This window comes from Amblyomma americanum, chromosome 2 (assembly GCF_052857255.1).
Source record: "Amblyomma americanum isolate KBUSLIRL-KWMA chromosome 2, ASM5285725v1, whole genome shotgun sequence".
Classification (NCBI taxonomy): Eukaryota; Metazoa; Arthropoda; class Arachnida; order Ixodida; family Ixodidae; genus Amblyomma; species Amblyomma americanum.
The window spans coordinates 113,843,019-113,855,511 of NC_135498.1; positions in this window are offsets into that span (position 1 = coordinate 113,843,019).

Consider the following 12,493-nt stretch of genomic DNA (forward strand, 5'->3'; position numbering starts at 1 on the left):
TTTTATTTCCCTGCCGGGTGCAGGTGTTATGTACATATTTATTTTCCTTCTGCAAGGTGCACAACATTTTTTATTTCCCTGCCAGGTGCACGCGTTATGTATATATTTATTTTCCTTCTGCAAGGTGCAGAACAATTTTTTATTTCCCTGCCAGGTGCATGGGGCTTGTGTATGAATGTTTTTTTTTCCTTTTGTACTTTTTAACTTGTGTGCAGTGTACAGGCTGTGCAGTATTCGTTGTTCACTTTGGTTTCGTGTTTCAATGTGGAAGCATTGCTAGTCCCATTACGAGAAAACCTGACGGCATGTATGAGCACTCGGAGATGGTACAGAAAATCCCAGTCATGTCAGGATAAATTTGCCGTCATCACGTGATCGCATGGCGCACACGGCAAGCCGAGGGCCGCCTTTCCCGACGGTCATATACATGACATTCGCGTTATACACCCCCCCCCCTGACTGAGTTCAATATGGCGAAACTTTTCCCTGCTACATTTGTGTCAAAATTGCAACTAACTATTTCTCGTGCAGTGTTCCAGGTGGTGTCATACGCACGTGCTTTCACATTCCTGCACATAACCAGTCTGAAGTGTGTGTGCAAATTTTTTGCGATGGTACCTTGCAACATTGTGCAAGACACACACAAGGTGTGTGATATGTACTGTTTACTTTGATTTCGTTTTTAGCTGTTACCTTTTTACGTTCTGCAAGACACACAACGTATGCTATATCTAGTCAGTGTTTGGTTTTTCATATGTTCATTAATCTTCCTCCTTTGCACATTCACGATTGTGTACTTTAACGACACGTTGTGATACACGTGCTTATAGGAACAATGTTGTAGAGGGCTCCGGGTTAATTTACACCACGGGGTTCTTGAACGTGTGTACACATTGCGTAGCGCACGCACACTGTCGGTCGCAATGTGACCGCCACGGCTGACAGTTAACCTGCTCCACATCGGTAGCAGAATACTTCAAACAAACAGTGGGGTGCCACGACGGGGCCTACCATGACTTGTTTCAAAATATTGGAAGGTATATATAGGAACTGTAGAGCTACCATAGTCCTCTATAAAGTCAGCATTCAAACTCCAATAAGGAGGGACGTCGGGCAAGGAGACACGATTTCGCCAATGCTATTCACCGCCTGTTTACAGGAGGTATTCCGAGGCATGAAATGTGAGCAGTTGGGAATAAGAGTAAATGGAGAGTACCTAAATAATCGGCGATTCGCTGATGACATTGCCTTGCCGAGTCGCTCAGGTGATGAACGAGTTAGGCAGAGCAGAACGGTGGGTCTAAAAATTAACATCCAGCAAGCCAAAGTAATGTTCTACAGTCTAGCAAGGGAACAGCAGTTCACAATTGGCAATGACAGCTGATCGTGAGATGGAAAAAAAACTAGACGGATAAGAATGAGGTGGAGCAGATATGGCCAGTCCTCTCAGATCATGAATGGCAGTTTACCAATATCCCTAGGACAGGGCATGTAATTGCAAGGCAAGATAACCGCTGCTCCTTCAAGGTTACGGAGTGTATTCCAAGAGAAGGAAAGCACAGCAAGGGGGCGGAACTAAGTTAGGTGGGCGGATGAGAGAAGTTTGCGGGTACAGTGGACGCAGCTGGCAAAGGACAGGGATAATTAGGGAGACGTGGAAGACGCCTTTGCCCTGTAGTGGGCGTAGTGAGGCTGATGATGATGAATGAGAATTTTGTCATGTTACAGTCATTATGACAGCAAAACTTGCCATATTCATGATGCATTCCGTTGTGTGTCAATCTTCTTGGAACTGCTATGGTTTGCCATTGAGCAGAAATTCATAACACGTTGTCGTTTTGATATTCATGCATTTTGTGGGTGATACACATTTTCTAGTCAGGCGAAATGTATTACACACGTACAGCGCATCGCTTTAGATGTGTACCACGGTTTAATATGGGCTGAAGTGCGTTTTATGTTTACATAACTCCTCACGTAGAAGCTGTGGTAACACGTAGGCCGCTAGTCTTGTCATGTTTATCATGTTTGTATGTTGCAATTTGTGCACCACACGTGAAGATGTTACTTGTTCATGGTATTGCAAGCAGTGCATTTTGCACCTATCTGTTCAAATAAAAACACTTGTGATAAATGCTGGTAAAAAAAATAAAAGTGCATGCTGAAAGGAACTCTGAAATGATTTCGATGGACATATTGTAGTGCAAGAGAGGTCAAGTGCTCTTTGTTGGTATTTCAGTTAAATTTTAAAGGTGTGCTTGCACCCTGTAATTTAGGAACAAATAAAAAAGTCCTCCTCGCAGTAGGCCATAACCAAAGGGGACAACACACCTCACTGCGCATCCCCTAACTTGATGACGCTAGTAGGCAGACTGGGTAAGCTTGAAGGATGGCCCTTCTGCCCACTGATGTCATCACGGTAGGGGATGCGCTATGAGGTGTGTTGTCCTCTTCGGTCATGTATTTTTTATTTATTCCTAAATTACAGGGTGCAAGCACACCTTTTAAATTTAACTGAAATACCAACAATGAGCACTTGATGTCTCTTGTACTACAATATGTCCATCACAATCATTTCAGCCCTTGAATGCATATCGAGCAAAAAAATTGCTTCAATGGGACTTCCTCATTTCAATAAGCATCACAAACATTCGGTGTTTTGTTTCACAGTACACTTTTTATTCACCCACTTAAACGCGTGCGCGCGCGCGCACGCACGCACGCACGCACGCACACACACACACACACACACACACACACACACACACACACACACACACACACACACACACACACGCACACGCACACGCACACGCACACACACACACACACACACACACACATACACACACACACACACACACACACACACACACACACACACACACACGGCGTAGGAGGATGCACGAAGACGGTTTTGGCTTGCCAGACGAGCTGTTTCGTCGCCAATTTCGACTCAGGAAGGAGACTGCACAGTGGCTGTGCGACCAACTCGCCAATGAACAGGGAGGTGCGCAGGCGAGTGCGCTGTCAGTGCAGCAACAGGTGTTGTGCACGCTGCGCTTCTTCGGCACCGGCAGCTTGTAGGCACACACAGGAAACAAAGAAATAAAAGTCGGCACTTTGCTGGCTGCGGCTAGGGGCACGATGCAGAGTTGCTCACACACAAACGTACACTGACACGAGGGGATGACGCTGCCAACAGTAACCGTGGCTGCTGTGTTGCACAAATGAACACCTTGGACAGCTACCCTGCGAGGTGGTGTCGATGGGCTCAGTGCTGGCGACGCTGGAGTTGCCGCCGCAACTGACGACGCACCGTGCGCAGGTATGCCAGCCTCTGGAGACGGGTTCTCCGAAAATGCTCGACAATACCGTCGCGCACGGCTCTCCCCCGCAGGTAGGTAAGGCGGCTTGCAGCGCCTTGCGTGTGGACTGCAGCCGGAGGTGGCTCGTCGTCGTCCGGGTCAGTGGCATCTACGTCCCCTTCTTCTGGCAAGGGGTCATTCAAACACAGGTTGTGGAGCGCAGCACATGCTCCGATTATGAGGGCCGCTCGCTCCGGCTCGTATTGGAGCGTCCGGTACCTTTGCAGGCACCGGAAGCGGCTCTTCAACACACCTATGGCACGCTCCACAACGCATCGCATGGAGCCATGCGCTGAGTTGAACAACCCCTCTGGAGACGCCACACTGGGATGCCCTGGCACAGGTGTCAAAAGCCAGGGCTCCAAAGGGTAGCCACTGTCCCTTGCATAACAGAAATGGTGTGCAGTTAAGCGTAGCCTCTGTCGTCCTCAATTTCATCACTCTTGATACAATGGCAGCAGATTCATAGCAATGTCCAAAAAAAAAAAAACGCGAAGACGACCGGTCCACAAGAGGCACAAATACGCACACACAAAGCGTACAACTTGCGACTGACTATTTTGTGGAAACAGGGACACTTATAAAAGATGAGGAAACAAGGTACACAGGCAGACACCGTGTGCAGTGCGAATACATTATCGACAGGGCCATGTGTGATCAGTGGGAATGGAAAGCCCCAATGTACCCTTGTAAGATTTCGATGTTTCTTTGCTAGACATAATTCAGACGAACCGACACAGTTGTCACCCCTTTTGGAGGTGAAGTAAGCCTCGATAACCTCTTTCGGTTTTCATTTTTGCCTCATCACGGAATTTGTAACCGCGGTGGGGGTTTCTTATTGCTTACCAAGAAGAAACTCGCCACCTTGCAACAGCAGTCCTTGCCCTATCTCCTGCCGCAGCCACGTATAGCGCCACGAAAACGCGTCGTGGTCCGATCCTGGGCAGCGGGGGTCAACAGCTATAATTCGCATGTTGGAGTCGCACACCTATGAGAGAAAGCACACCACAAGCTTAGTTGTGAACTTCCGCCGTCAAGGCCCGAGCTTAAGGCCGAACATGCAGTCAAAAACGGAGAGCGAAGCCTACTCACTATCATTGTGTTGAGTGCGTAGAAGCCCTTACGACACCAAAAGGCGGCCTTGTATGCAGCATCGCCCCGTGGCGCCTTGATGGCGATAAGTGTGCCATCCACACACCCAATGACGCCGGGGATGCTGCCGTGGCGAAGGAAGCCCTCCTTCGCCGCCGCCTTCTCTTCCGGGGTCGCCGGGAACCGCACCCAACCGTCACGCGACCCCACTCTGACAATAGCTGCTGACACCCGCCGCACACACTTGCTGACAGTGGGCTCGGCTATGGCAACGTTGCCCTCGTTGCCCACGGCGCCTTGAAATCCGCCGGTGCCGAAGAAGCGCAGCGCGCACAACACCTGTCGCTGCACTGACAGCGCACTCGCCCGCGTACCTCCCAGTTCATCGGCGTGTTGGTCGCACAGCCACTGTGCAGTCTCCTTCCTGAGTCGAAATTGGCGACGAAACAGCTCGTCTGGCAAGTCAAAACCGTCTTGGTGCACTCTCCTACGCTGTTGCTCGCGCGGCAAGCCGCGTATGGCAAAATAAACCGCCGCCATTTTCTGTCTCATACGTGTTGATACTACTTTTTCCAGTCTCCAAAAATCGTCTCAATCTGCCTGCATAATTAGATGGCCAACGTCACCACTTCTGCGCCATTTACGAAGTCAGTCAGTGAAGAAAAAAATCAAAATGGCCGCCGACCAATAGGAGAGAGGCAAATGATATACTTTTTAAGACAATTTCGATTGAGACTGAACCGTAATCGCGCCCCTGAACCGCGCCTTAAGGGAAGGGATAAAGGAGGGAGTGAAAGAAGAAAGGAAGAAGAGGTGCCGTAGTGTAGGGCTCCGGAATAATTTCGACCACCTGGGGATCTTTAACGTGCACTGACATCGCACAGCACACGGGCGCCTTAGTGTTTTTCCTCCATAAAAACGCAGCCGCCGGGAACTCTGGATCAGTTGTCGAGCGCCCTAACCACTGAGCCACTGCGGCGGGGCAAAGATCCCCGGGTGGTCGAAATTATTCCGAAGTCCTCCACCACGGCACCTCGTTCTCTATTCTTTCACTCCAACCTTCCTTCCTTCCCTATTTTACGACGCGGTTCCGGTGTCCACAGACATATGTGAGAAAATCACTGCGCCATTTCCTTTCCATAAAAAAGAATTTTCAATTAATATATCCACTATAGCTCTCACGCACGCCACTTCCACCTTGTTATTGCAATCAAAGCGATGAAAATGAAAATGGTGGTGGCAGTAAAAACGTTACTTTCGTCAAAATTCATACAAAGATACTCTTTCGTAGATCGAATGGGGTCTACGTTGCGCTTTTCTTTCCCTGCTTCACTGCTGGTCGCGTGATGTGGCCAGGAGCCCTTGGCGCTCGGCGACTTCCAAAGCTCGGTCACGGCACGGAATTAGGTCTTCGGTTCGGAGCTGAGCACCGCAATCTGCCACTCTTCGCGGTTCGAGAGCTGCAGGTCCATCGGCGGTGTGTCCCGTGGACATTCATGGAGTATATGAGCTAAGTCGGCCCTATCTTGACCACATAGCCTAAACTAGGGTGAGAATGAAAATGAAAATTGGTTTTCTGGGGAATGGAAATAGCGCAGTATCTGTCTCACATATCGTCGGACACCTGAACCGCTCCGTAAGGGACGGCATAAAGGAGGGAGTGAAAGAAGAAAGGAAGAAATAGGTGCCGTAGTGGAGGCCTCCGGAATAATTTCGACCACCTGGGATCTTTAACGTGCACTGACATCGCACTGCACTCGGGTGCCTTAGCGTTTTGCCTCCATAAAAACGCAGCCGCCGCGGTCGGGTTCGAATCCGGGAACTGCGGCTCAGTAGCCGAGCGCCATAACCACTGAGCCACCGCGGCGGGTTAAAGCGATAGCAGTTTTTGAATCTCCGTGCCATTATTTAATCTAAATTCACTGAGAGGAAGAAAATGCAACAAACAATTCATTTCGAGCACGTGGTCTAGTGCGTACCTAAGGGCGATCTTTGGGAGCATCTGCTAACGTTCAGCCATTCTCTCCTAGCCCTCGGCCTTCACAACAGTGCTCATTGAATCACTGAAGCTGACACAGCCGCTCAACACTACCGCCTCTGTCTCTTCGCTTCTACCAACCCTACCAGAGAGGAATGGGAGGCGGCCCTGCTTGGCTGTTCGGACCTTCAGTCCCAAAAGGCTTTGGTCAAGAGCGCTAAGCTGGCGGCTTCGACCAATGGGGTCCCGGAATAAGGACTCCACCCATTGCGGGGCTCTTTAAAGAGCCTCACCTGTTTCAATAAATAAAGGCTTTTCACCACCACCACCACCTTCGCTTCTAGGCGACAACTCGCTCACCTCGGCCTTCAATCCTCCAACCACTTCTCTCGCTTCCCAACGCCCTTGCCTCGATCCTCGCTCTCTTCGCCGGTCGTCGCTTCCATTCCGGTCCATATGCACCCGTCCTTAATACTAGCCACAGCACGGCCCGTGCTTCCCATCCGCAACATCGTTACTCCTCCTTTGACAAGTCCACATACGACCTACCCCACCCTTCCCGCCTTCACCTCGGTCGTAGTGGATCGCCACGTTTGCCTACTCACGGCTGCCTCCATTCGCTCCTCGAAACCTCAAATGGCCGAGGAACTCGTATTAGCCCTAGCCATGACCCTCCCTAGCTCCGCTCCTTGTGACTACGTCTTGCCCGACTCCGCTTCTGCGGTCCGACTCGCCGCAGACAGCACTGCTGTGCGACTCCTCCGTCACCTCCTTCCTCGAGATTCGCCTCGCAATCCGGTCTGGACGCCGGGTAACATGGCTTTTGAGGGAAATCAACAGGCGTAAGCCTGGCGCGCTCCTACCGGGCTGACTTGCCTTCGGCCGCGACCTCTGACCCGGAACTCTGTTTCGACCCCATAACCCCGGTCTCCTCCGAGACTATAGAGCATAAATTTTCGCTCACAATGCCGATACCCCCTTGCTAATCCTCGCCTCCACCGCGAGGTTCCCGTTTCCCTTAACAACTTGAAACCGCCACCTACCCTAACCCAACGCGTTACCACCGTCTTTACAGTACCTGCTACCGCGACAATTGCCCGCTATGCGGGAAACATGCAACTCTCACACCGTCTGTGCCCGCCAGGCCATTTGGGCTGCGCCACAACTGCGCGTTCCGAGCGTAGCCGGCTGGGAGCGTGCCCTCCTGTCGCCTGACCTGGTTGATCAGCACCAGCTGGTCGCCTAGGATTCGGCAGCCACGAGGGCCGTTGGGGCCCTGGACTAAGGGCTCTACTCCCAAACCGAAGTCCTCTACAACCTGTGCATTAAATATATTTTCTACCACCTAGTTGTACCCTACCTGGGTACCGCCTCCATTGGCGCCCAGGAGAAGACTGGAGAGGGAGGACAAAGTTAGAAGGAGCAGGAAGCAGATGTAACGTTTATTTCATTGAGGGGCTTCACCGGGCTGCTACAGCAAGCATGCGGGACGGTCCAGTGACATTTGTATCCGATAGTACCTACACAGAAGTGCGGTACACAACCATTACGAACTAACTGTCTGTCTGTCTGTTGCTGCCAGGAAGAAAGAAAGAAAGGAAAGTGCACAGGCATGCTCACTGGATGAAGACGAGCCACAATCGCTACCACGTGCAGATAGAAGGTCAGTTGAAAGATGAGATAGAAAGACACGATAGTAAAGAAGCAATAAACACAAGGCCGATCCCGGAGGTAGTGCAATACCGGGCCAACCGGTGGCGGTAGTGAAGCATCCTTCAAACTCTCCGCCACATTTCCAAAAACAAGTACAACTTGGACCCGTAAAAGATACTCTACGGGGTCCGGACATTCGCTGCGCGCCGACGTGGTAGCTCCAACGTACGTGGTGTGTCGGTCTGTCTGCTGTTGCCGGGAGGAAAAAAAGGAAAGTGCACAGGCCTGCTCACTGGCTCAAGACGAGCCACAATCGCTACCACGTGCAGATAGAAGGTCAGTTGAAAGATGAGATAGAAAGACAGGATAGTAAAGAAGGAATAAACACAAGGCCGATCCCGGAGGTAGTGCAATACCGGGCCAACCGGTGGCGGGAGTGAAGCATCCTTCAAACTTTCCGCCACACTTCCAAAAATAAGTCCAATTGGACCCGTAACAGATACTCTACGGGGTCCACGAACTAACTCCGCACATTACCCGTAATATAAACAGTGAAACCGAAAATTGGAAATTGGTTTTTGGGGAAAGGAAACGGCGCAGTATCTCTCTCACATATCGGCGGACACCTCAACCACGCCGTAAGGGAAGGGATAAAGTAGGGGCTAAGAGGAGAAAGAAAGAAAGAGGTGCCGCAGTTGAGGGCTGTGGAATAATTTCGACCGTGTGGAGATCTTTAACGTGCACTGACATCGTACAGCACACGACACGAGCGCCATTGCGTTTCGCCTCCATCGAAACGCGGCCATAAATTGCAGTTCACGCGACTTCGCATTGCTCTAGATCTTTCGAAAATCTCCTTAAAAAGATACTGAGGGCAAATTGAAGTTTGCAAGCATCGATTGATTACCTCGACCTAATGTCTCTTTTTTTTTTATTTAGAGAGAGCACTTATAAGCTATGAAAGGGAAAGGATGTAATGCAAGTATTGCCTCCACTGGCCGTTCTCGCAACGAACTGCTATGATATGACGTCAATAAAGGTTTTGTGGCGAATCTCTGCACATGGGTCATGTTGGGGTTAAACTGAAAAAGCGATCACGGAATCAGTTTCATTATTGACGTTTAGACTTTAAATCCAGGTGGTGGTGGTAGTGGTTGTTTATTAAAATAATAGTAAAAAGGAAGGAAAAGATTTTTGCTAGCCCCGGCATCTGCCATCGATACTGAAGCACCTGAGCTGGGGCAGCGCAAATAAAGGATAGCAGGCAGAATGGAGAAATGAAATCCAGGGGGTGGGAAAATTTTTCTCAGCTTTAAATGCGCAGTTTGCTGCCAGCAAAATATCAACATAGTTGCAAAGAAATTAAAAGTCGTTTTTGCTACGAAGGAATGTTTATGTTCTCTTGAGTGTACCAAGAAGTTCACATATTTGCGAACAAAAATAAAACAGCGTCTTTCATGTTTAAGGTGAAGTTATTGCTGCAACCTCTGCCACCCTTTATGTGCTGGCTGCATAGCTTCTGTCATAGGGTTCTATTTGTATTTGTTTACACAGGTTGACTTAGCTAACGTCACAAAAGGGTTTCTTCAAATATGATAGAGTCAGAGGTTTGGGCATGTGTCACGAGTCACGTCGTTTCCTATTCTGGTCGGATGAAGGGGATCTGTGAGACTGGGGAAACACATGTCGGTGATAGCCTCTGCTAATTTCCTGCCTTTACTGTCTTCCTTGTGGTAACCTAATTGATAGCTGCAGGCGTTAAAGTCCCCAACCACTAGTAACGGTGCCCTACCAGCTATTTGAATGGCCTTGAGAAAGATCTCTGAGAAAGTGGCCTTACGTTTTTGCGGTCTACTATATATGTTTAAAACAAAGGCTCCTTGCTGTAGACGCTTGTTCGGAAAAATTTGCACGAATGTTTGTTCGATTTCTTTTTGTAATTGTAAATTTACGCTGTTGGCCGTACATTCTTTATGTACGAGGATGCAGGTGGATGGACCTACTTGGTGGGTGTTATACGATCTAATTTTGACTTCTGTGCCAGCGTCTTGTATTGCAATGACTTCCGGCATCCTTTCTAAGGTTTTCAGATATTGATATACTGTGTTTTTTTAAACCCCTGCAATTCCATAGTATAATTTGTAGCCTGTGGTTATTTCTCGGAGATTTAGAAGACATTTTTGTTAGTTTTCCTCTAGCTTGGTATGCCACTGGCGTACCGTATACGGTACCGGTCTGTCGCTACTCTCCTCAAGCTTCCACTTAATTTTGACCTCCCAGGCACTGAGCTGTGCCTGTATCGGCTCTTTCAGGGCTTTAATCATACCTTCAATCATGTTTCGAAGAAAATTTACTACTTTCTGAAGCAGTGTCGCTTCTAGCTCTTTCATTTCTTCTCGCACTATCTCCCTTACGTCCTGCTTCGTTAGGCGTTGATGCGCCCCGTATTGATTGCGACTCGCCTTGTTCGATGCAGAAATGAATTATTTTCCTCCTGTAGGTACGCTTCTGCAACTGAACATAGGTGGAATCTACAAACCCTCAGCCTAAATTTTTTCCTTGCCCTTCACAACGTAGTATTTAATATATAACAGAAAATTGTTCTTTGCCTAATCTTGACAATCTTGACGAAGCACGAAAAATATTCAGGGACGCGGTGGCATCCATGTGTGATGGTTCTCTGCGCCAGTTGGACGAGAAGCCGCCGAGTAAAGGTCGTGCTTCTATCGAGAGCACAGCTTCCCACTTTCGGCTTCCGCACCTGTTTCACATTTACTGATTTACTGAAATGTTACATTATTAACCGCCTTTAAAAACGCTCCCTCTGCTCATTCAGCCATCTCGCGGGCAAAGATTATACAGAGCTTGGTTAATCACTACTGGCGGTATAAATATTCGGATTTATCAATTGCTGTTCATGGATGCCTGCATCATCAATTTCACAGAGGCGAACTACAAAAACGCCTGTCTGATATTTCATGTCTATGTACACTGAAGCACTATAGGGGGTTGAAGACAATTTATAGCCCTCTACTATAGTTTCAGATCTCCTATGTGCAGTCCCATGTGCAGTTTGTTGACGTTAAAGAGAACCGGACGACAAATTCAAAACTTGATCCGGAGTTCCTGGGTTCGAACCTGACCGCGGCGGCTGCGTTTTGATGAAGGCGAAACGCTAAGGCGCCCGTCTGCTGTGCGATGTCAGTGTAAGTGTTTTTTTATTAAAAGATTAACAAAAAGGGAGGAAAAGATTTTTGCTAGCCCCGGCATCTGCCATCGATACTGAAGCACCTGAGCTGGGACAGCGGAAATAATGGATAGCAGGCAGAATAGAGAAATGAAATGAAAGAGGTGAGCGGACAGGAAGAGAGGATAGAGGGAGAAGTAATATGTACAAACTATTTACACAATAAGAAATATGTCCAGGTTGTGCACGTGATTAGTTCATTCTAAAGGAATTAAAAACACACGCGCACAGCACTGTGTTGGCTACAACTGGAGTGGGCGTCCAGTTATTAATCGTTCAAGGTAAAACTCGCGGAGCGTTCGGTCAGTGCGTGCAACTACCTGACGGGGAACAGACGGGACGTCAAGCCCGTGTGTTCGAGGAATGCACAGAGGCTCACCAAAGTTCGCGCACGAGTGCGCGCACGGCCCTGCGGCCACAATAGCGTCTTGATGGAGTCTGGTAGTATGCCCTGCGCCCTATAGGCCGCGAGCATATCGCGACGAGCATCGGCGAACGCGGCACAGTGAAGGAGCAGGTGTTCTAGTGTTTTCACTGCACCGCTTCCGTCACACACATCACTCGTCGCGATTCCGTAACGCACCCGTCGTTTCCCGGGCCACACGCAGCCAATGCGCGCGCGAAGGATCATTGCACGTTGTGACCGTGTAAGTGCGTGACAGCCGGTGATACTGTCGATGCGCTCACCTCCTGCGATGCGTTGGTCGGGGTGCTGCTTTCGGAGATGGTCGTGGATGGCCGCACGCACGTCCTCCAGCGCAAGTGGCAGGTTACTGGCAGGTAGTTGGAGTGCAGCGGTCGCGAGGTCGTCAGTAGTGACCGGGCACCTACTGTGCACGCACGGCACATCCTCTCTGCGCGAAGCGCTCGATGCGCGAGCGAATTTCTCGCATTAGTGGGGTACCGCGGCCGTTAGATTGCAGGCGGCTGAGGGCGGCGCGGGAGTCGCACAGCAGAACACTCCTGGGCGGCGGATGGCCGAGGGTGAGCAGCAGGTCCAGCCCGAGCCGGATCCCCATCAACTCCGCCATGGTGGAGGAGCCCAGGAAGGTTGCGTGTTGCTGGCTGTGCAGTCGCAGGGTGGGGATGGTAGCCGCCGCAGCAAGGGAGCAGCTGTCGCAGGCCACTGAGCCGTCGGTGTACATGAGGAGATGG